We start from the raw sequence: 26,031 nt of genomic DNA, 5'->3' as shown, positions 1-26,031 counted from the left end.
AAATGCTTGTGGTGTGTTTCCTGGCGGTCTGTTTGCACGTGATGCCTGCCCTTGCTATGTGGTGCTCTCACTGGAGGCTGGAGGGTGGGGTGCTGCATTTTAAATGGAAACCTCTGCACTATAAGCTATATGTGTGTTTTCTCTTTTCAAGTTAATTATCTCAGCTATTTCATTATATGAAAGCTAAGTTGACGAGTATGAAAATGAATAAGTGGTTTGTTATAATCTCCATCTCGTCTCTCCCCTCAGAGACTCAAGTGTTCAAGGCTTGGTCATCTGTCTGTGGCACTATGGGGGAGTGCCAGAAGCTGCAGGAAGTGGGTCTTTGGAAAGGAAGTTAGACTGGGGCACACCTTTGAAGGGGGAGTGTTGTGATTCTGTGCCTGGCTTTACTTCTAGGTCACCAAAGCTGAGTACTTTCCCATTGCTACGATGCACTGCCTCTCTGCAGCCCCAACAACAGGGCCAAGTGATCGCAGACTGCATTCCCTGAAATCATCAAGCCCAATAAATCTTTTTTCCTTCTGAGTTGTTTATCTCAGGCATTTTGTCACAGCAAGGAAAAGGTCACAAGTCTTCTAAGGGGAGCAACCCCAGGGGAGGGAAGCACAGATTCTAATTAGCATCTGCACAGAAGGTGGCAATCACACCATTTAAATGTGGCAGGCCTGGGTACATGCATGGAGGGGGCTGCAAATGGAGTGCTGGGAGTGAGGCTGGAATTGGTCTGTAGCTGGATTCTTTTCTATCTTGTCAGGTCCCGCTGGACCGGGTTTCTCTCCTGCCTGCTGGTCCCCACAGCCAGCTATAAAATAATCACTCTGAGGCTTAATATTAATTGTAAACTGTTTGGCCTATTAGCTCAGGCTTATTATTAACTAGCTCTTGCAACTTAAATCAACCCATTTCTTTTATTTTATATATCGCCACATGGCCATGGCATTACCTTATATCTTGCTTCCCTCGTGGCTGCTGGATGTGTTCCTTACCCTGTTGTCAGGACACTTGCCTGTGTCCTTCTCCTTCCTAATTCCTCCTGTCTTTACATAAAGTCCTTCATCATTGGTTGCCTGTACAAGTAACTACTTCACTAAATATATCAGAATAATATTCCAAAGAATAATAATCAGGTTGTAAGTGAAGGCTTTGTCTAGGAGCTAAGTTTGAAGGCTTCAGGGGTCTGCTTAGACTTCAGGGGTCTGCTTAGACTTCAGGGGTCTGCTTAGACTTCAGGGGTCTGCTTAGACTTCAGGGGTCTGCTTAGACTTCAGGGGTCTGCCTAGACTTCAGGGGTCTGCTTAGACTTCAGGGGTCTGCTTAGACTTCAGGGGTCTGCTTAGACTTCAGGGGTCTGCTTAGACTTCAGGGGTCTGCCTAGACTTCAGAGGTCTGCCTAGACTTCAGAGGTCTGCCTAGACTTCAGGGGTCTGCTTAGACTTCAGGGGTCTGCTTAGACTTCAGGGGTCTGCCTAGACTTCCCAGCATTTGCTCACATTTTGGGTGATCAAGTATAGCAGTGAGATGACCTCCAAAAAAAAAAAAGCAAGGCGTGCCTGTATTTGTTTCTCTTATGGCCAACAGAGATACCTGCCATTAAGGGAGAGCTCATGCTTACAGACAAGAACGAATGACCTGGTGTTTGCAAAGCATTTGGTGGTCCTTCTCAGAAGATTGCTGCAGGATGCAAAACATCTTTGTTTTTCTGGCATTGTGGATAGTGGTAGCAAATCCTTTTGAAATAAATCACATCTACTGCCATCCACAGTCCTCCAACTGCACCATTGCTATGCTCTGATTCTTGGATAAGCCCCTGTTCACTGTAGGTTTAAGACTTTGATAGGTATCAAAGCATCACAGAACTGTCATAAAGATGACCAACATCAACAGAGCAGGGCACTCACACTACCTCTGTCCTGCAAGCTGGCCAGAGACATGAAAGAAAGATGATTGACATCAGTAAACAAACACACACCCTGATGAGACCTGGTCATGGAGTTCATTGGAAGAGTTATAGCCCGTGACAACAAGAATGGACTCAGGCTTTAGAAGTGAAATGCTTTGTGGACAAAACCTCCTCAGTGCATGGCAGCCAGCCTCTGAGGAGCCACTGACAATGTAACTGACCTCATCCCTGTTTGACACTGCTTCAGGGAGTCAAGTTCAAATAAGGTTGAATGTCTGGCATCCCTGCAGGAACTTTCCTATCTGCAGTCTCTCGTAAATGCAGTCCAGGTGTAGAGATGCCTTGCCGCAAGCTCTCCTTCCAGGGCTCTGGACATGTGCTTCCCTAACGAGCCTGCTAAGGTCACATGATACCACTTGTGAGTCACGAGTGAAAGCACCGTTGATCTCCAACTAGGCACAGATGCTCTAAGGGGCAGGGTGAGCTTCAAGATTATTCTGATGTTTTATTTAGACAACATTCATTTCATTGATAACTTGTATGAAGCATTGTGTGCGGTGTGATTGCGAGAGTAAGAATGAAAAGGTGTGGGATTTTGTATTCCTTTTGCCAAGAGAATATGTAAATACAAAGATCAGCATTGTGCAGCCACTCTGGTTGGATGTAGATGGCTTTATCTGGCAGAGCTTGCCAGAAAGGGATACTCCTACTTGTAAGGACAGAGGGGAAGATCTAAGGGCATGGGATCCATGTACCTAGAAGGATCCCTGCCTACCTGCCCTTCTCTCTCTCTCTCTGTATATATGTATTATGCATGTATGTGCCATGTCTCTGTGTGTTCATGTGTGTAATTTCCATTGTGCTCATGTAATGGCATGCTTGTGGAGGTCAGAAGACAACTTTCAGTTTCATCTCCCGCTTCCCTACTTTGAGACAGGGTCTCTTAAACACTCTCACTGGGTATGGTAGGCTAGCTTGCTCATGAACCCCTGAACATTCTTCTGCCTGCCATCTTATCCTAAGAATGTTGAGATTACAGATGTGTGTTCCTACCTCAGACTTCACATGTCTTCTGGGGTTTCAAACTCAGGTCTTCAGTTACCATCTCTGAAGAGAGGCTCCATATTTTTCACTTGTAATTGTCCCATCATAAATTCTTCAGTTGTTTCTGGGAGAGTGTGCTTGTAGCATGACTTGATTTGAATCAGATTAGCAGGACATCAAGGGATTGGTTTGGGTGGATCAGGGAAGCCAAGTGTAAGGAGTATGGGAAAGAGAAAGGATCAGTTGAGAGACGACAGGCTGTTGAATGTACTATGAGATTCAAGGCATTGCAAAGTGTGGCTGACTTATGTATTTGCACATGATTTGTGTTAGCCTAGGATGTCCCAAAAGGCAAACAAAATGAGAATGGGCCTAAGGATTCCATTTCCCTTTTGCCCATCACTGACCAACACTGACATACCACTCATGCTTGCACGTCTGCCTTTGGAACCATATTTGGAAAAGTCTTTCTTGGGGGAACATTTATTGCAAAAATACTGCAAAGGATTCTACTCACCACTACCAGCTTTTTACATGAGCGAGTTGGGAGATAAAAATTCACTATATTGCATTTATAAGGTGCAAGGATCAAATGACACCAAACTCACATCTTTTCAAGATGTCTCATTAAGATAGAAATTTATCTAAATAAATTCCAAATAATCTGACTTCCCCCAGAGTCTCCCCCAAGTTCACTCCCAGGTTAGCCTGTGATCACAGTTAATGTTCTGAGGCAGGGTTGGGAGAGAAGGCAGAGGGGCAAGGCGAGCCTCTGGCTTGCATGATTGTTTTGAGTTAAGCAAACAAAGGGAGTGAAGTTATTATCCCGGGCTACAATTTGGGGGAGCTATGTTGAGAGGCACTGAAGGTCACAGAGACCCTGATGTCACCTAGAGGTCCTTGAGCAAGCTCTTTGGCTACCAGCTCTTCTACTTTCTCCTTCTTTGGTCCTACTGTGGTGCTGTTATGATCAGTTATGAATGGCATGGTGTTCTTAGAGATAAATTCATTGTCTAAGCCCCAGGCATTTTCATGAACTCTGCAAAGCCTTTGAGAGTATTTCATGGAACCAAGCTAGCTTTTCAAAAGATGAAAATGTTAATTGAGTCCAATTTCCTAGCTCTGCCTTAAAAAACAAACAAACAAATAAAAAGAAACAAGACCAAAAAACATTTTTTGTCTACTCCATTCTCTTCCTCCTGTCCATCTCCCTTATGACAATCCAGCTCGCATCTTGGGGAATCTCAAACTTAGTCTGAAATGTGGTGGTTGTTCATGGGTATTATAGACCATTCTACAAGAGGAGAGCAAGGCTTAGTGACAGGAGCCATTAAAACTCTTTGATGTAGATTTTTTTTTCTCATGGTATGAAGTTCTTCTGTGGTCAGTGTTAAATTTGTCCTCTGCCTTCGGGAAATTACTCGGCAGTTTAAGTGGATTTCTGTAAGTAGCAAGAAAGCATAAACTGGTAAGGATCTTAAATTAACCAGGCCGTTTTCTTATCACACTTTATAGTCAGCCATAATTAAAGCCACAGCAAATGCCAGGAAGGGTTCACATGATAAAACCTTCCCAAGTCCTTAGGGGTCAGGTTATACAGGGCCATCTTTATGGTCGGGTGGATCATTAACTCTGAAAGCATCCAAGCAGTGGCATGAATCGCCTCTCTGAGACTAACTTGGCAAACCGGGCATCTCAAAGGAAGCTGCTATGTGCTTGTTAGACGCTTAAAGAAGAGACACACTATTTCCTTTTAGACTCATTATGCCAACAGCAGTGATTCCTGTTGAAAATTCGTGAGGATCGACCGTATGTCAGAAGTGAGCTAGCATTAATTGCCACTGTGCATTGTATTGATGAAGTAAGGGGAATGGGCCTCAAGGAAAACGTGTAAATTGTGAATAGCAGCCATGTAAGCGTGAGATCCACCCTAGCATTGCTGAGACATGGCAGACATCTTGGAGATTTTTGTGACAAACTAGTCCTTCTGAAAATGGTTTCTGACCCTCACCTCTTTTCACTTGGGTTTACACATTCTGCTTCTTCAGGTTGTTCTGGGGTCACTAGCCTAGAGGCATGAAGCTCTCTGGGCTGCTCTTTAAGGCTGTCTGAACAGATTCTACGTACCAATCTCTGTTGACTCCTCTCCTTTCCATCCTGCCTGGACATGGTAGTGTGCTATGTTGTTGCCCGTTTACTTAGCACTTAATTCTCTGCTTTTGTTCCGTATATGTTTCCTCTCCTGACATGCATGCTCTTTGACTTTAGGACCTACAACGTCATCCAGGTCATGTCCCACCCATCCCATCCCTCTTTGCACATACTAGGTAAGCACTTACTTAGCTAAGTACTTGGAAACTCAGAATTGTGGGTGCTGCTTATCCTTGCTAAGTGTCTCCATAGAGGAATTATTTTTGGCATTTCTTGAGAAAATTTTATGTTTTTCCAAATCGTATCTGCACCCAGTAGTCAGTTGGAAAATTAGGGAAAAAACCCTAATACTTTTGATACATGTAAACTATTATTGGTTCTGATAATAAGAGAAAATACCAATTCACTGTCAAAGGCTAAGATCAGTGTTTCTGTCCCTAGAAGGGACTGGAAGACATGACTGCTGTCTAAGAAATCATCCTTGATGTAGGGGTTGCTGTGTTACTGGTGTGTTAATGGTCCTGTATGTCTCTAGTGGTGAATCTGAAGTACAGTAAACATGAAGATGCAATTGTGTGTAGTGTAATTTGTACTCTAAGAAATAACATGTTTTGAAAGCAAAATGAACCTTTGAATTGCCTATTTGGACACATGATTTTGTTAGAGCTTGTCAGGACACCTAAATGCTTCATTATTGCTGCTCAATAATGTTTGGTGCCCTTGTCTTAAGATGAATCCTTCCTAAAGCATTGTGAAAATACTGATACATTTAGCTGGCCAGTCTTCCTCCCCTCCTTTTCTCGTGTCCTCTCCCTTCCCTTCTTTTCTCTCCTTCCCTCTAGGATTTTATCAACTGATCTTCTACAACAGCCCAAGAGAAATCTTTCTATGAAGAAGGAAGGAAAAGCTGTAAGTTACTCCAAGACATGGACCTAGCAGATACCTCTTTTTGTGTTCCTTAAAGTAATCACAAAGCTAAATTACTTTCAAGGGGAAGAGAAACAACACCCCTATGTCCCACTGGAATGGCATGTGTGTACAGGCAAGGAGGAGACTATCTAACATGAACTGTTAATCTTCTTACTGCATTTATGTCACGTGTGCCCTCTCAAGAATCCCAAGATCTTGTCTCTACTCTTTCTGTGTCTGTAAAGGGAGCAAGATTCAAGATTCCATCTTCACCCCTAGGGCACCTACACTGTGCTCTGGGGTGAGCCTGAATGTTGGTCCTTCTCTGTGCCTTGAGGTTTCTATGTGTCTATGAGACATCCTTACTAGGGAAGACAGACAAGGTCTCAGTGGAGCTCTGCTTGTGTCATAAATGCCCTATTGGACAAAGCCATTCCTGTGGCTTCCTATAGGGGAGAACTACAGAAGTGGGGGGAGATGTTCATTATGGAAAACTGGAATTCTTCTGTGGCTATTAACACCCAATTTCAAGAATGTGGATGTGTGAATGGCAGCACCGTGATTGATTTAGTCACCTACAAACCCAAGTTTTGAAAGCTGTTTGTGGAGAGGCCTAGATTCCTATCCATCCCAATATGTACTGCTTTCCTCCTAGTCTCTGGCTATCTGACCTGGTTCAGGATCTCAGGAGCTACACATGCAGACCCGGAGACCGTCCCTTTGCCCTGGACCCCCTACCATCAGCTTACTCCTTGAAAGAAAGCAACAGTTCAGGCCTTCTATGGATGCATTCTTTCCAGCCCTTTCTCTCCTTTCAAACTTCTTTATTTTTGATTATTCTAAGTATACTGGAGGTCTGAAAATGCCATAGCAGTTTAACCATGACCTACTTTATTACAACCCACCCCATGGTAGTTCAGCTCTTCTAACCAGGGCATTAACTTTTATGTATGCTCATGTATGTGCCTCTTAAATCTTAGATAACGCACATGTGTACTTTGTACACACACATAGATACAGATATATATATATATATTTATGAGTTGATTTAAATTTTTATATTTCTTTGAGTAGATTCTATTTCATTGAGGTTCACTGCGTCCTTGTAGAAGTAGCCTCATTTAACTTTACATCAAACATATTAGCTCAAATTAGCTTTATATCAAATACACACACAAACATAGACCCAGAACTTTTCTCTTTGACCTTGAATTGCTTTCTGCAGATTGACTTGCTTCATTTATGTATCTGAGCTTTGTCTGTGCTAGGACCTCTTTTCTGCATTGAGTTTTGTCTCTTATAGACTGGATCAAGAGCTAATTGACGGTATGGATTTGTTTACTGGGACATAAAATCTCAAGGACAGATTGGAATCACCCACAGCATCTTAGTCATAATGAAAATTGTAAGAGCGCTGGGTGTTTGGTTTCTGGACTCTTTCTGACTTTTAAAGATGTTTTCAAAAGCTTAAGTAATGGCCACACATCACAAATGGAGGAAACTGTTCAAAGCCTAGAGCTGAGCAGTCGAGGTGACATTAGGCAGGAGCATGTAGATGAGCCTTCATTTTTCTTTTATCTTGGCCAGTGAAATCCTTTTAGGAGGAATTTTGAGTGTTGCTGGCCTGGAACACGTAGCTGCTTGTAGGGGAAGATGAGATCATGTTTTTCTATCACTGAGGAAACTTAATTATTAGAAATTCCAGACTTTCTAGGGGACTCTGACTCATGTTTTCAGAACACATTTTATCCAGCAAGGCGTAACAGTCAGAGGGCCATCTCTCTCTCAACTGAGCACTCTGTGCAATGCGATGCTTACAAATGCATGTTTTTCTTACCCTGGAGTTCTCTGGGAGTCCTTGCTTTATTTCCTTTACCCCCCCCCCTCACATTTTCAATCGCCGAGGCTCCCAGATGGAGCCAGAAAGTGCACTTAAGTACTCTGCACTCCCTCAAGAGGTGGGTGTGAGGACGTAGTCACACTCACCGGGCGAGGGTTTGGAGTTTCAATCATGATTTTAAGGTCTACCTCATGCTTCTTCACTGAAGTCTTGTTATTCATGATACAAAAAGTCCCAAGGTGCTTTGAGAGAACTCAGGATACTGATGCCTTTCTCTTGAGTGGTCACAGCCATTTGTTTATACATTCATTGATTTAATAGGTAAGTCTCCAGTATCTTCTACATTTCTGACACTGCTTAGGCAATATCCCAGTGAGACAAAACTCACAATCTCAATTCTCCTGAAGGTACCAGACCAGGATGGAACTATCAACATGACAAACCGGTGTAATGGGTATTGTCCTTATATATACTCTGTAACATTTGTAACACAGTGCTAGGGCCAACGATGAGTTGATGATAAAAGTGGATAGAAGAAAGAGTAGCAGAAACATGGGTTGACATTTTGACTGGGTGGTCGGAGGGAGGGCTCACTGAAAACTATGGCTTAGGGTAAGCCACGTGGCACTCTAGAGGAAGCATGTTTTAGGAAAAGAGCACAGCCAGGGAATGTCTTTAATGAGAGCTGCTTAGTGTGCTAGTTGAAAGAGGAAACATGAGTGACAATGATGGGAATCAGTGAAGGTAAGGTCCAAAACAACAGGATGACGTATTTAGGGCCTAAAAGGACATTGTAGACTCTGGGTTTTGCACTGAATGAGACAGGAAATTGCTGGAGTGTTTTATGTGGAGTAGGGATCTTGTTTAGCTTTTAAAGGTACCACCCTGACTGCTGAGCAGAGATTGGACTGGGGAGTTAAAGGTCAAAGTGCAGAGATCTGGTCAACTGACTGCAGTGGGAAGGCAGTGACGGGCTGGGGAGATGCTCTGACACTAAAGGCTCAGGCTCACATCTGAGAGAAAGGCTATGTTGTCTCATAGCAGGGGTATGGAAGGGTGACTCCCTGGAAGCTTACTGGGGCAGCAGGAAGAAGGACAAGGGTGCCATTAACATTTAGGAACATGGGAATAGTGGGCTGCAAGGGGCTTACCTGGACCAGAGTTTGGCTATTGGAAATCTGGTGCATGCCTCCGGATCGAAGAGAATGGGATGTGATGGAGACAGCTCTTCCATAGTAGCAATGACTATTTGCTTCCCACATCACACTCTGAACCTCAGCACTTTTCTCTGAAGCTGACTCTATCTGGTTCAGACCTCTGAAGAATCGTTAGAGGCCTCATGCCTCTCCCGATTTCCCAAATTCCCAGGGGCTCTGCCGACCCTGGGATACTGGCTGCACCCTCATCATGCCCTCTCATTCACTGTGGATCCCATTCCCGGTGCAGAATCTCCCTGTCACAGCTTCCGGGACTGTGTATAGCAACTGCACTTCTAGGTGGATTGTCTGTACCATATCCTGACCTCTCAGTTCCTAGACCCGTTCATTTCTACTGTCTTTCTTACTCCGAGTTGTGCTGGCCAACTCTCCACTTACATGACCATATGTACCCTTACCACATGTGCTGCCTCTGCCAGCTTCATCAAGCAATGTCATCTAGAACCAATTGTTGGCCGTATTGTGTTCCCCGACTTCTCACTATTTGGTAGGTCACCAGTCTTCATGCTGTTTTTGGTTGCTCTTCCTTGGGTTCCTTGCTCAGAGTCATTGTCTTCACATGTTTTTGGCCATCCTATCATTTCTTCAAGTTTGTGACTTAAATGACGTTGATGTCACTGTACCGTCATTACCCATGACTGCACTCTACCGCAGATTCATTGGTCACTGTGTCTGGGGGGTAGGTGCCTGAACATCAGTGCTTTTCCACGGCACTCTCAGGAATCCCTAGCCTCTAGTCACCACTGAGAATCTCTGCCTATGGCTGTCCACGTTGATCTGCTTGTGATTGAGCTGTCTGGGTATTTGAGGAACACCACAGCTGAACAGAATTGACTCCAGGTGTTCCTAGTTCCTAGAACTTTTACCCCTATTCCGGTAATCCCCATTTTCCCCTCTGGGACAACTGTGTTGTACTTATTCTCCTTCTCCAGGCTTCCCCCATCTCCCATGAACATTCATCTGGTGACTTCACTATTGCAGAGAAAGTAAGAAAACATCACACGGGGGTCCTAACATTCGGGGCTTCTGTGTCCACCAGTACTCAGGTCTGCGTGGCAAAGGCTTGTTCTCCAGTGGGGTGCCATTGGAAGATGCTAGAGTCCTCAAGAGGTTGTGAGATCAGGTCATTGGAGGCGTGGTATCTAAGGATATCATGGAACCCTGGTCTCTTCTTCTCTCCCCTCTTTTGCTTGCTACCCATGAAGAGAGTGGTTTTGCTTAGCCATACAAACTTGCCATGATGTGATGTCTTGCCAAAGACTTAAGAGCGACGGAGACACAGATCATGGATTTCTGTAAGACTATAAAACCACGAGCTAATTGGATACATATTTCTTTTAAGTTGATTATGGCAGGGGTTTGTTAAAATGATGGAAAGCTATCTAACATGTATGGCCTCTGTCTCTTATCTGTTTCTCTCCCATGGGGTGGCTGTAACCCTTTTAATTCATGCTTCTCCCAATTCATATTTGCATGTCCCTGTAGTCTTGCTTCTAGTGTTTCTCCCCTGAGACAGTGAACTCTGTGGGCAATGCAAACACTTATCCCAGACCTACCTGAATACTACTGAGTTGGGAGGAGGCACTCCAATATTTGTTACATGAAATATTTATGCTGTATCTTGATTCTCTGAGTAACAACTCTCACAAGGAGCCAAACACTGCCAGGTACTAGAAACACTTTCTAGTGGACTTCAGTGTAGGCTCTCTTCTGAGGTGTACAGGGTTTAGGCCTGTATCTGTTCAGGCTTGTATTTCTTCATCAGGTTCTGATAGAGATGGGGCAGGCCCCAGGAAGGAGCCACTGTGGAAAGAGGCCAGCCTCACAGAGCAAAGAACTGGATTGTTCTCAACTGTGCATTTGATACTTTCACTTCAGAAACCTCTTATTAAGAGCACTTTGCTAAAAATAAAGTTTCTAAGATACCGGGAGACATTAAGGAGAAAGTGCCGACGAGGACTTACATTATGCTTGTCACTGTACCATCACAGGCATTTTGACAAAGGTACCATTTAAGCAAGAAACAGGAGAAAGAGAAATAGAGATAACTTCTTCTGTGTTAAAATTCCCAAACAATTCATGCAGCAGTTGCTTCTACAGAGAGTGTTTTCTTCTGTGAATTGGCCAACTGGCCTAGTCTCCAGATGTGGGCTTGCTATGCATAAGCCATTCATTTCTGGGTTTTGGTTGTACAACTTGACAGGAAGTGTGATCAGTCAGTCTTCAATGGGTAGAGCATGGAGAGATTTTTGTGAGTGCACTGAGTATCCGGGGGAAGAGTTATTACTGCCATTTGGGAAGACTTTCCCAAAGGTCTGTATATGAAAACTTGATCACCAGCATCCAGCATGGCTAGATGGTGGTAGAGTATTTAAGAGCTGGGACTAATTGGAGGACATTAGGTAACTGGGAAAATGCACTTCAAGAGGATATTTTAATTTTGCTATTAATGTATTTTTTATATTCCAATCCAAGTTCCCCCTCCCTCTTTTTCTCCCTCCCCACTACTTCCCATATGCTCCATGGAGAGGGTGAGGCCTCCCCTAGGAAGTCGTCTAAGTCTGTATCATTATCTCGTTGAGGCAGGGACAAGGCATCTCTCCACCTCCACACCCCTGTGTCTAGGCTGGGTAAGGTATCTCTCCATATAGAATGGGTTCCACTAAGTCAGTTTGTGCATTAGTGTCAGATGTTGAACACACTGCCAATGGCCTCATATATTGTCCCAATCATACCACTGTCACCTATATTAAGGGAGTCTAGTTTGGTCTTATGCAGATTCCCTATTTGTCAGACCACAGTCGTTGATTTCTCACTAACTCAGATCCGCTGATTCTGTGGGTTTCTCCGTCATGGTCTTGACTCCTTTGTTCATGTTATCACTCCTCCCTCACTTCCATTGTACTCCAGGAGCTTGGTCCAATGGTTAGTTGCCTATTTTTTTAAACATCTCTTCTTGGCCTCTATAAAAAGAACAGTCCTGATGGGCCATGTGCTCCCACTATGAGGTACTGTTTCACTACAAGCCCAAGGCAATAGGACTAAGCAACCATGGACTGAACACTCTGAAATTTAGAGTCAACCATAAGCTACCACCCTGGAAGTTGATAAATCAGCAGGTCTGTCTCTCCAGTTCCAAATCTAGTCAGTCCATATGTAGGGAGCACTCTAGCATCCCTTGTAAGGACAGTAGCCATCTTGGTATGCCATGGGTTTCTCAGGATGTGAGACTCTCAGAGGGAATTCTGGCAACTCTGGCATGGTTGAATATTCTGAGCACTGATATTTGTTTGGCTTTCTCTCTTCATGCTAAAATATTCACTCCCTAGTTCTGTTTACAGGAAAGAGCCATAGACCTAGGTTCTAGTACTCATCTGAATGAAACATGAAATGGAAAGGAGGACATGGCTGCTTCTGTGTATGGTGGAGATGGCTTATTGTAGATAAAAAGGAGAGCACAGTCAGAGCATCTGGAAGGGTGCAGAGTGAACGTGGCCAGACCGAGCTGGGCCATGTGAGGAGGGGTTGGGGGAGGGAGAGGAGCCACCCATCAAGTTGTGGCCTGGGTCAAGAGAATGGTGTGTCCAATATGGCTGAGTCATATTGGGGCCAGAGGGGCTGCCAAGACACTGGGTTGAAGAATTCAAGGTAGGTAGTTGGGGGTATGCAAGCCAGGGACAGGAGGGGACTAAGGGGTCCTAGGAGAACCTAGCAATCAGAGCCTACTTTGATAAGTTCATAGGCTTCTCAGCTGTTTGTCCTGGGTTTGAGACCTAACATTATTCCATGCCCCCCATGGAATAAGTCATAGATGCTCTGTCTCCAGAGCAGAGTTAATGTTTCATCACGAGGAACATCAACAACTAATCTCCTCTATGGTCCTGCTAGAACCACTGACATCATCTTACCAGGAAGATTATGGGCATTTTATTGGCTCTACATCATTGGCACCAATACTTCCCCTTTTCCAGTTCAGACTTAGTGTGTCAACCCAGGATGGTCAGCCATTGCCATTGACCATGCAACCCATAGAGAAATTGCTTACATTCTCTCTCTCTCTCTCTCTCTCTCTCTCTCTCTCTCTCTCTCTCTCTCTCTCTCTCTCTCTCTCTCTCTCTCTCTCTCTCTCTGTGTGTGTGTGATTTTTACCTTTGTAAACCATGGACTTGAAATTTCCTACACTTAAATTATGTCAACCTATACTATCTGGAGCTCCAAGTATTTCTGTAAGAATAGATAACTATAGTGAGATATTCTCACACAACTATTTCCAAACTCTGTATTATAAAATTAGGCTGTCAGGTGGCTGCCTTCTCATCTCTGTGTTCTTGCTTGCTGCTTCCAATGCTTGACATAGCTGACAAACCACATAGAAAATGCACCATTTGAATCATGCAATAACGATAGTAGATGGGAATGACTTTTCTAGACAGTTTGAAGTCTTTCTAGAAACTTCTTCCCACTAGGTCCCACTCCTTAGGGGGCCCCATGATCTCTTAGTAGCACCTCGGGTCAGTGGCCAAGCCTTTTATGGGACATTTCCCATTTAAGCTGTATCTTTAGCCAATTTGGTCCAAACTACAGTAATAGTTGAGATGAAAACTGTGTCTATTTCTAGTCCTAAAATTGTGGTCAGAATAATTCAGAGTACTTTCATTACTGTCTTTTGTAAAAGGAGTATGATTGTTCCAATGAATTTAACATTAGTGAACAATAATATTTATTGAAAATAATAACTAATAATTCCAAAATATTATTACAATAAAAATGTCCTTCCAGGGCATAAAATGTACAAATATCTTGTCTCCATGGTCATAATTAGGATTCTTTCCCATTTAAAGAGCAATGAGAAATATGGGACAAGAAAGACTGTTGCTTTTGATCAGGATCAGTCGGCACAGGATCTGTCTGCTTCATTTTAAATTTAAAAATAAGAAAAATGATGACTCTGCTTTTCTACCGCAGGGCACCTTGTTGCCCTTAGGTGGGTTACAAGCTAAGTAATAAGGGGGGGGAACATCCCGGGAATTAGAGTCACCTCAAAGTGAGGCATGAATTATCTTGACAAAATGTAGCTCAACATTGGTAGTTAATAGCTGGCCTATTCAAGTTTGTGTCAATATGAAAGGGCTTTTTATCTTGTCTCTGTTTTTATTCAATGTAACACCACAGTGGGACCCTGTAGGGTTAATTACAACCTAATGAATGGATGGATGTTCTTCACATAACCTACAGCTATTTCCAAGCATAATTCACTCTCCAAGGCCACTCGGCTGACTGGTCATCCACCAGCCAGTACAGATGTCAATAGTTGGAGAAATTCAATGCCTTTGCTCAATGACCGTGGATCCGGAGCTCTGTGTGAGGCACTGTGGATAGCTTGTGTAAGCATGGTCTTTTTTCATTGTTCTCTTTGGTCTGAAACTTTAATTGGAAGAGAAAAGTGCTCACTTATTTTTAAAAAATGGCATAAAGAGCCAAACCACTAGAGACAGCTTGTGACCATTTGCCAGACTTTGGCCAACTCTAAAAATTCTCTTTCATGACATACAGTATAGTAACACCGCAAGCTCCAAAGTAAGTGAGGACTGTTTATTATGGATGCAATGATGGGACAAAATAAATCTTTCTGGCTTCAGTGATATGTATATATTTATCATAGCTGAATAACACAGCTATCACTCTGACTATTGGTAGTGAATGGCACTGAGATAGGATTTCCATGTGACCTCTACTTCTCTCTGTCTCTCTCTGTGTGTGTGTGTGTGTGTGTGTGTGTGTGTACAGTCACACAGCACAGAAGTACTTATTTTACCCCTCATAGGTCATATAATCTCTCTTTCCTCAACTTGCAGTTGTATCCTAGTGACAGTAAGTAATACAAAGGGTCTGGTTAAGATACAATTAAAATTCATTTATAAAACGTGCTCACAACTAGGTTTGGTCCATGGCACCAACCTTTACCAACCTTTGCTCCAGAAGAGATCATAGTTGGTGAGCTTCATCTGATGTGAGTATGGGAAGCAGGGAGTGGTGCAATAGACACCTGATGTCATCCATTGGAGAGTTGTCACCAGCTGTGATCATGGGGGCAGTTAGTGGGGTCATGGATACCAAGTGTCATCCAGTGAAGAGCTGTGGTTATAAATCCCGTGATTGGTCAATGATGTGACCTAGATACAAGAGAGTCTTAGCAAAGAGTCAACCCATTGCTGTCTACACAAATGACTGCAGTCCATAACACTTTATACACAATTTGAACATCCTAGAAGCTCTGAAAATCCAGTTTGTAAATTTGTCATAGTACTTCTGAGCTTCTTTAGTAGCAGAACCTGACTTGAGTGTGTGTAAGGCTCCGAGGAATCTTCACTCGTTCTGCTTAATGTGAGAGTTGCTATTTGATGGGATATTATGCATTGTATGTCTTTACTGAGAGTGTATGCACCAAGTTAGAATTAAATCTCCACATTCCTCTACTCCCCAAGTCTTCTAACAGATATTTCTGACGGGGGACCAAAGCTATCTAAACCAAAACACACACAATCTGCCCCCCCTCTCTGTGTGTGTGTGTGTGTGTGTAAGAACATCTAGAGATGTGTGTCTGAATGACAGGGATGAATTAGTCTAATTAAGCAATCTGACCAGTGACTAGTTATAATGGGGGAATCAGCTTAATCAGCTGTGTTAATGAAGAGTTAAGCTTCAGATGTGAAACCCAGGTAAACCCAGGAAAATCAACATTAATCTTTTTCCATAATGACTTTCTCTCTGGACCTTTAGTGTGAAGGTGTTTTGTCAACTAGCACGGCTGCTGGCATGTCCATCCATAAGAAATGGTGCAAATCTCGTTCTGATCAATAATTGGCTTCTATAAACTTGGTTACCTCTGCAAGTGCATTCAGGTGTGGCATATTGCAGTGAATGTCAAGGGCATGCATGAGTCACTGGGTCTAATTAGCTCTCAGGGCTCATTAGAGCCAGAAGTTAGAAGAATTGGACCACAATCTTGTCTTTCCAGTGTCTAACCATGTCCCAAGCTTGTTTGCCGCTCATCCATAAAATGGGGCCACTGACCAGCATGTTTCCCTTTGTTTTTACATGCCCTATGCATATTATTTACAACTATTCAAGCATTTTCTATTTTACCACTTTTGCTACAAGACCATACTTTCCTTAACAGTGAGGAAAAAGGTTTTATTCACTTTGGATGGTCGGTCAATCTTTCGCTGAGGATTCAATATGTGTGTTGATGGATGAGCTGAATGAATGCCTGTAGATTCAAGGACTCCCATGGAAACTTAAAGGGACGTAGAGATCATCTTAAGGCTGTGTCTTTGGCTGATGAGGAAACTGATATGGGAGAAAGCTTGTTAAACACCCAGATACAGTATGCTATTTCTAACTACCATACTGACATTGTTTTATCACTCCTATGGCATTTCTGTGAATATGGTACATCATCCTAGATCTCAAAAATAAGGCCAATGACTTTCAGTTGGACAACAACCAAGACTACTTATATTCAAGTGCTGTTACAGTTGAATGGGTCTCCTTCAGAATTCAAGTCTTGTCAGTGTTATAATCTGGGGTTTTCAAGAAACGGTTATGCTGGGAGAACCAATGAGATGAAGGCCCTCAAAATGGCTTCACATAGGGCAGTAGTTCTCAACCTTTGTAATGCTGCAACTCTTCAGTGCAGTTCCTCATGCTGTGGTGACTCCCAACCATAAAATTATTTTGTTGCTACTTCATAACTGTAATTTTGCTGTTACTAATTGCATTGTAAATACCTGATATGAAGGATATTTGATATGTGACTCCCCAAAGGGGTTATGACCCACAAGTTGAGAACTGAAGACATAGGTCTTGACTTTCTCAATGGTCTTTTTTTCCTTCAGCCACATGAGGACACAAACTCCGTCTTCCCCACCTCTCTGGAGGGTGTAGCTGCCACAGGACAATGGAATCTGCCAGCACTCTCTACTTGAACATCCTAGCATCCAAACTGTGAGAAATAAATTTTTGCTCTTTGTAAATTACCTAGCAGCACAAATGGACTAAAATCAATGCACAAATCAAAAATACTGAGATAAACATTTGATTTAACTAACTATGTGCTTTTAACCTATAGTTCTAAATGCTAAGAAAATATGTTTAAATATAGGGGTACAGAAATTAAATTGTATTGTTGTTTTTTAATGAGCCAACAGAATGAAGGATGTATGGCTTGAATATTGTGGGTGATCAAGCATTCCTTCATGCTAAATAGCCTGCCCACCTTGATTCCTTTTTCAGAGTCTTACTATTGTGCATGGGACATATTGTTTTATGAGATGACAGCAGCCTGCCTCATCTCTTTTTCCTGCCTAGGTCTGATTTGCTTTTCGGATATGTAGGTTTCTAAAAGTGGTGGCATATTTTATGTACAGTGGGAGAGCGGGGCCCTGAGTTTTTCATAATGCACACTTTGGTTCCCTTTGACACTCTGAATGGTTAATAGTATGGATTACTTTTTGCCTGTTTTTGAACTTTATACAAATAGGCACGTAGTATGAATTTGTTGGCTTCTGGTTTTCATAAGTTTGTTTTTGAGTTCTCAACTTATTGTGTACTCAAGTCATCTGTTCATTTTTTACTGTTAAGTAGCATTCTATTATGAAAAAAGTGTTCTCTTCTTGATTGACTTTTTGATTATTTTTAATAGTTATCTATTATGGATGAAGTTGACATTGCTATTATAGATGTTTTGTGTAGGAAGATGGTTTAATTTCTTAGATAAATAGCTAGAAATACAATGCTGGGTCATGAAGTAAATTTATGTTTACCATTGTTAGAAACTATTATCAGTTCAGTCTGTGTTGAAAATTTTATTATTTTTAATAAAATAGTTTATTCTTGAGAATTCCATGCAATGTATTTTGATCACTCCCACTGTCCCCCAACTCCTCCCAAATCCACCCCTGCCTCCCCACACTTTCTAGTCTTTCATTTCAAAAAAACTCACAAAGCTGAATTTGTGTGACATACACACTCACGGGTGTAGGGTCATCCACAGGAGTGTGGTCAACCTACCAGGGGTCATACCCTTAAAGAAACATGACCTCTCCTTCCCATGAAAGATACTAACAACCTCTATAGCTCCTCGGGGGTGATGTAAAACACAAATATGACATAAAATATCTTTAAAATGTGTTGGTGTGTGTGGTGGGCTGGTGTACCACAGAATGCTTGTAGAGGTCATTGGACAGCTAGTGGGAGTTGGTTCCTTCCTTACACCATGTGAGTTCTAAAGGATTGAGCTGGGGTCCCCAGTCTTGGCATCATCTTTATTCATTATCCCCCCATCACTTTGTTTCTTTCCACTGTTATCAGTCTTATTAAGAGTCAGTCAATTTTACCATCTACAAGAAAAGGATCTTTGGCATTGTTAATTTTCTCTGGTTATTGAGTTTTTCTTTCTGCTTACCATTGGTTTAAGGTAGGTATTTATTGCCATTTTCTTATTTATGCCCCACCTCATATATTCTGAGCTAAAATTTCTCCTTTAGGTGCTGCTTCAGTCTCTGCTCCTTCCTTCTGAACTATCTTGTAGTCCGTCTTGTGATTTCCTCTTGACTCAGCAGCAGTGTTGGAGTATGGTGGACTGGTTTTAAGAATCTGTAGAGTTTCTAGCCTGAACAAATTGATTTCCAGATGAAGATGTTGTTGCCAAGTGATGCCACCTATATGATCCTGACTTTGAAGTTCATAGATACTTAGTTTTACTATTTGTTCTCTGTAGCTTAAAACAGTGTTGACTTATTAGTTAAGGCTCCGGAGGGTCAGTTTTGTGAAGCACATCTTCTGGAATTACAACATACCGTCAGTGACAAGAGGCTGGCTTTCTCTTGAGACTTTGCAAGGAAATCTCAACATGCTTTTCTCAGCTTCTTGACATGGAGAAATTTGATGAACCATATTCCTTGGCTCATCCTGCTTTCTATCTTCAAAACTAGTAATGACATGACCCAGACCTCTGTCTCCACGGTCATATCTCTGATCTTCCCAGTGCCCTCTTTCAGTTGTCAAATCTACTGTGTCTGATAAACTCTGACCCCAGGATTATTTATGTAATCACGTTTTCATGGAAGAAGGCACATTCATAGGTTCTGAAGATGTTAACCTAGGCACCTTGGGGTAGGGGGTTCCGTTGTTTTATCCACTATAATAATAGTTTATTTGTAATCATCCTAGGGATTATAACATGAGCCTATAATTTTTTTACAGTCTCATTTGAATCAACATTTAATCTCCTGTAATGAATGGTTTATTTGTGTAAGAATTCCACAGCTATATACCCCTTTTATATTCTTCCATTCTTCACTAATTATTGTTATATATTTTACTTTCATGAATCCTACCAACTCCATGATAATTATTATATTAACTTTCATTTATTTTTAAGTAAATTAACAACTACTCAAATATTTATGTATAATTGATGCATGTAACATGCTACACACATTATAAATATGTATCACATGTAAAATAATTTTGTATGTAATATCAGGTGCCATAGTTTCTTTATTTTTGGTTTTCAGCAATTTGAGTGCCATATGTCTATGTGTGGGTTTTTCTTTGTGTGCATTCTTAGGCTGTTAAGTTTGATTCTGTGCATTTGGGATTTGGGGAAATTTTGTCATTATTTAAATCTCTGTCTGTCTTTGTGTCTCTGTATCTCTGTCTCTGTCTCTCTCTATGTCTCTGTCTCTCTCTGTCTCTCTGTCTCTCTCTCTGTCTCTCTCTCTCCCCTTTCTGTGACCATGCTTAAATTCCAACTTCATGTGTATGAGGCTACTTGATAACTTGATATCATCCCACATTTCATTGAGTAAAATTTTTTAAAGAATTTAATCTGTTTAGTCTGTTTTTCTTCTGGGCTTCAGTTCCCCTGGTTTCTTTTGCTATTTTTCCAAACTAATCCACTTTGTCTTTCACAGCATCTTCTGGTCTTCTCTAAATCTAGACAAGGAGTGCTTTACTCCAGATATTTCATTTTTCAACACCAGAAGTTACATTTGTTCATTTACAACAATCTCTGCTGGGGCTCCTCATCTGTTCTAACATTTCTCTATATTTTCCTTTACATCCTTGAGCAACAATTGCTTTTAAGATTCATCTATTAGTTTTGACAAAAGTATCAACACACATACAAGTGTGTGTGTGTGTGTGTGCCTTATATTCCTGTTGTTTATTGTGTCCAGTGAGGGCCAGTCCCTGGCTTGTCTTTATTTTTACATGCTATGTACTGGAAACGGCTTCCAGGGTGGGCCACATGGACTTCAGCCTTGTGATATGTGCTACTTTGCTAAAGGCTGAAAGAAGTTTCTTCAGTTATTTTGTGAATTTGGTGTGTGCTTACTGTGGCAGGGTTAAGTATGACATTATGCTATGAGGGTTCAAGCTGGATGTCTCAGCCCATTTTCTAAATTAAATTCTGGGCACAGGAGCATGCTACTTCAGGGCTTGGTTTATTTTATGTATCAACTTGATGGGGACATGGGGTTCCCAAATTAGACATTATTTCTGGAGTGTTATTGAGCGCGTTTCCAGGGGATATCGGTCAACATTTGAATTCATAGACTGAGGAAGCCAGCTGGTTCTCTTCAACATGGCTTCCCCCACTCTGAGTAAGGAGAGAGAGAGGGAATTCACTCTATCCAGCTGATTGGGAAGCAGGCACAGTCTCTGTTCTTGACTACGAGTTCTTACATTCCCAACTTCTGATTCTTGCTACTCTAGCATTGGTTTTCCTGGGACCCCAGCTTATAGACAGCTGACTGAGATTCACTAGTCTAGTAAATCCTATGTCTATATCACATGTCACTATAACTATGTGCGTGCGTATTTACTGTGTGTTTGGTTGCTCTGGATGACCTTACTAGTACACAGAACCCCACTACCAGGTGCAGATGAATGAATGGGGGGCCAGCTGTACATCACAATTTTGAAGGCTAACCTGGTATACACAGTGGATTCCAGCTAGAGCTATACAGAGAGAACTTGTCTCAGCCCCCTTCTCTTTTCTCCCCCTTCCTGTATGATTTGTATTGATTTGATAAAATAACAGGTATCTCTGGTTTCACTATGCTTTGTGATCTTCATTTGATCTGATATTATTATTGTTTAATGTATAGTATTGAATCTGCTACTGTAACTATTGTGGTTTAAATGAAAAAGCCGAACCACATAGGTGCATGCATTTAAACAACTTGGCTCTTGGTGAGTTGCATGTTTGGGAGGACTATGGTGAATGGAGCTTTGCTGGAGGGAATGGCCATCAGGGCAGGCTTTGAGTGTTTATAGACCCATCCAGCTTGTAGTTCACCATTTGCATCTTTGTGAGGTTACTGTGAAATCCTTCAGCTTCCTGCTTCCTGTCATTATGGACACATAAACCTGGAGCAACATACACTAAAATAAGCTTTTCTTTATCTTTGATTATTCAGTACAGAAGTAGAAAAGTAGCTAACAAACCTGGCCAGTGACTATTTTTATTTGATGTATTGCATTTTTAAGCTTTAGCAACTTCATCTCATTCATTCTTGCTACTATAGTTGGTTGTTAAGGGACATACAGAATTTTAATAAAATTATGGTATTTTTTTCTATCCCAATTTATGAATAACCTGTGTCTCAATGTTAATAGTAATTATTGTGGGGCACAGATGATGTGGAATTCTTGGTTTTCTCCTTTTTTTCTGCTTTTTCCAGTATTTTTTCAATGAGCATGCAAATTGCAGAGGCTAAATTGAACTCAAAACATATTAACATTTAAAAGGCATTCAGAGAAAATATAATATTCTTTTCAATATTATATATATTTAAAAAGTGTACTGTGCAATCTTGTGTTCATTATATCCCAGTCAAGGTAAAATGATTAAACTGATATGTTAAAACAGCAACTCTCTTTAATGATGGAAAACAGAGAAAGGCAGTATGATTAAACATTATGTCAATATTTAGCATAACTATTTTCTCAATTTTTTAAATGTTTGATATTCTCCAAATAAATCTATTTCAGATACAAGATAGTCATTATTTTTTAAAATGTCAATTTATACACATAGCGTAACTCTAAATTCCTTACGTCTGTGTCTTATTATGTAATACAGTTGTTGCAGTGTTTCAGTTCACAATAATAGCGTCCTGTCATTGAGAGGAGATAGTTCTTTGATTATTCCTTACATTTGACTATACGTATCTAATGAGATCATTTAAATGCAGGCATTATGTCATAGGAGCGGGCTATGTTCTTGTGAAGAATGTTTTTCTCCCTTCAGGGCATTTATTCATCATCGTTATGTGGCCGTAGGCCATAAACCAGTAGTGCCTAACCTCCAGGTTATGAATTGCCATTTTTATTCAACCATTATTTGAAATATCAGAATCTGCACTCCTGTAGCTGCTTGTCCTTCTGCTCATCTAAAACAACGGCACGGATAGACTAGGCCCCCAAAGAAGAGGCAGAACTTTTAAAAGACTAAATACCAAACTCTGTCTGGAGGAAAGCTGCTTAGATGTTCAGATGAGCAACAGACGAGCCTCCAACAGGATTCCAGCCATGACAGCCTGGGTTCTGCGGAGGCTTGCAGAAGTCCCGGACTGGGGCGTCCTCGGGGCGTCTCCCCCGGCAGAGGAGAGGGTGGGCCCACTCAGTCTCACGGGAGCCACAATGCATGGCTATCCCAGCTCTGGCTGCCAATGCCGTGTGCTCATTGGTGCTCCCTGAGTGATATAGCCACAGCTTCCACACAGCTCGGTGTGTGAAAGAGTTCCGTGGCCACTTTTAAGTTCCGTGGCCACTTTTAGACCTTGGCCTGCATGCCTGATCTCTCTGCTGCCTCATTACCCGAACAGCCCCCTCTTGGGCTCACTGCCACACAGAGAGTTCTCTTCATTTTCCAGACTACCCACTTCCAAGGGCTTCAGAGTTACCCGGCCAATAACTGTAGAGAGACACGTTGCTGCAAGAGGACAGTCGGAACTTAAAATAAAAAAAAACAATTTAGAAATGGGAGTAATTGCCACCCCTTGTGCCCTGGCCTACACGGAAAGAAAAGGATAGTGAGGAAGATTAGCAACTTAGGTCTGTTCCATCCAGATACTTCATTTCCACAGCTGGAATAATAAATGTGCTTTTCACTGTGTGAAAGATGCACTCCATCCCCAGCCTGGCAAGTGATTGGTTACACATTTAGTATGACTTATCCACTATCCTAGGAATGTCCAATATCAATTTGATGGTGCCATTCATTGTCAACTTTCACTGGAAACGCAGCTGAGAAGCTTCCCTGTAACAGCAAATGCTAACAGATGCTCCTTTTTATTTAAATGCTGAGATGAATTATGCTCTAGAGTCTCACATTTGAAAGGGGGTGTGTGGAATCATGTACATTTATAACATGGGATACAGGGATCTTCTCCCACGAATGCAGGGATGAAACCCACCAGTTATTGCTGTGATTATAGGAAGCTGTGATTCTTGGTGTCTTCTTTAGACCCTGCATTCATTAGAAGCACCATTTTGTCACAGTTGGTTCACCAAGAGTGGTACCACAATCAGGGATACGGGGCATGTGGGGTTCCCAGCGAGGGACATGTAATCAGGGATGTTGTGGGATTCCTAGGCCTTCAAATAACTTCCCCATCACAATAAGCAGCAAAGCAAAGCTGTTTCTGATGTATGTACCTCTCTGATATTCCAATTACAAGAGACTTCTAGAACCTCTGTTAATATCACAACTACATTTGGGACTTTGCCTGCATACTCATTTTCTTTGCTGGCCTCACTACCTGAATCACCTTGTCCTGGGTTCACTGCCAAATTAAAAAAAACATTATTCATTATTCAGATTTCCTAGTTCTGAGGACTTAAGTGTTTGGCTACTAACTGTGGAAAGACACATAGCCAAAAAAGGACAAGGAGAGCTTGAATAAAAAAACCTTTAGAAATTGGAGTGACTGTCACCCTTCATCCCTTGGTCTAGACCGAGTGAGGCAGAGTGTCCCTTAGCTCTTCTCTGCCTTATGGTCTGTCTCTTCCGCTCTGAGCTACGCTGTCTACCCCCTTCTGCCCCCCCCTTTCCCTTTAGGACTATAGAATCCCAATCATCCCCTTTGTATTGAACCCCCCAATTAAAGGAACCCCCAAAGCACTTGGTCAAAACACAAGTCCCACCCAGATAGGAAAAGTCAAAGTTTCCATGGAGAGCCTCTGGTTTCCAGTTTCAACAACTGTTTGGTAAACTTGGCTTATTAGACAAACACGGGACCACTCTACAGCCCCGCCTGGGGGGATCGTGGGCAATCCCTCTGTCCTCCGTTCTTCATCTGGTGGGCTCTGTAGCGAGAGAACGCAGAGGTTACTGCTTCTGTCTCAGAGGGGAACTGACCTTGCTTCCCACTCGCATTTCACGCGCAGTCGTGACTATCCTCAAACGCTCCGGAACACGCGAATGTGCTGGCCCGCAGAAGGCACAGGGGTGCGTCTGCTGCACAAAAGCGTGGGCCTGGAAACCTCCCTCCTAAGTATGGAATTTCATGAGTATCCTGGCGGGTATACAGTCAGATCTGAAGGGGCCCCGGGGCAAACTTGTGACTCAGCCTGGATCGATTTGTCACAATCGTGTGCAAGAGAAGCCCCGATTTTCTTCTCCTCAGTGTTAGTGGGTTCGATTTTCTAAACCTTGAAGATTCTGTGACAGCCGTTAGAAATCCATAATGGACTGCAACCAAGGCCTTAGGAACTTGGGTTTTCTGGGCCACACAGGCACCAGTAGACTTTCTGAATCTTCTCCTCTTTCCCGAGAGCTTCACAAAGCCGATGCCTCTCCGGAGAGCCATGTGGTAGCACCTGCTCCCCAGCAACCAGCCACAGCGCACAACCACCCCCATCCTGCCTTTGAAACCCTGCTTCCTGCGGGAGCAGCGGCGGGCTCTTTTAGCTGTAACGGTTGCCCGAGTTTGAACAGAAAGGGTTTCACAGCCATTTTCTCAAACTGCCTTAATCGCAGGCATGTTCATTTTGCCTTAATGTAGCAAATACATCCAACTACTTAATTTTGTTCCTTTTTATAACATAGCACTTCATATTTAAGCATCCCGGGCTGCTCTTGTGTATTTCCAATGTTGAAATTGATTTGACTGGCCTCCCTGAGTTAATGCTGTGACTTAAAAAAAAATTAAACTGTACTTTCAAATGACTTACTCCATTCAACTCCAAATCTAATAATGGATTTCCATGTCTCCTATATTTTAAATTTAGATGGAAATTAAATTCGACATGAACCACATTGACTATATAATAGTCAAATATCATTTTAGGAGATTATTGTTTGAATGGATCATTTTCTCAGGGGCTACCATTTGTAGCTATGAGAGTCACAGTGGGTTCTGCTTATCCTTGCTCTTGGATGGATAGATCTCAATCCCTTTCTTTCTTTTTCTTAAAATACTTGGTTTTATTTATTTGGTATTTTAAAAATGTGTATGGATGTCTGGCCTGTATGTATGTGTGTATATATGTTAATATACAGCATGTGTGAGTGCCTGTGGAGGTCATAAGATGGTGTCAGATCCCCTGGAACTGGAGTTACAGATGGCTGCTGGCTGCTCTATGCACACTGGGAACTGAACCCAGATCCTCTGGAAGAGCAGTCAGTGCTGTTTCTCCTGTTCTAATGTTGTTTTTAACCCCACACAAAAGATTCTTTTTCCAAAGAATGAAATCATCTATAGTGAGACATTGTAATTTTATCATGTAGTAGATCAGTATCCCCATCCATTGCCTTAAAATACCCGTGCACATATTATCCGTGGCTTATGACTCAAGGCAGGAGGTTTGTAGGTATACTTTATAAAGTCATGTGATCTGAGGTTATATGAAGTTGTTGCAAACTCTTTGTCACAAGCTTGGCAGTGCTGTTC

General features: G+C 42.2%; 1 long non-coding RNA gene across 2 annotated transcripts in view; it reads left to right on the top strand.

The window, feature by feature from the left end:
• The window catches only part of LOC121132904, a 206,793-nt gene that overhangs the window by 24,395 nt on the left and 156,367 nt on the right, over window positions 1-26,031 (top strand). For both annotated transcript variants that reach the window (XR_005869608.1, XR_005869607.1), the window contains exon 2: window positions 16,963-17,071. This is a non-coding gene — a long non-coding RNA (uncharacterized LOC121132904). The remainder of the gene's footprint in view (window positions 1-16,962; window positions 17,072-26,031) is intronic.

Source organism: Mesocricetus auratus, unplaced genomic scaffold (assembly GCF_017639785.1).
Source record: "Mesocricetus auratus isolate SY011 unplaced genomic scaffold, BCM_Maur_2.0 Super-Scaffold_100018, whole genome shotgun sequence".
Taxonomy (NCBI): Eukaryota; Metazoa; Chordata; class Mammalia; order Rodentia; family Cricetidae; genus Mesocricetus; species Mesocricetus auratus.
Note: the sequence above shows the minus strand (reverse complement) of the source record. Positions and strands in the feature narration are given on the sequence as shown.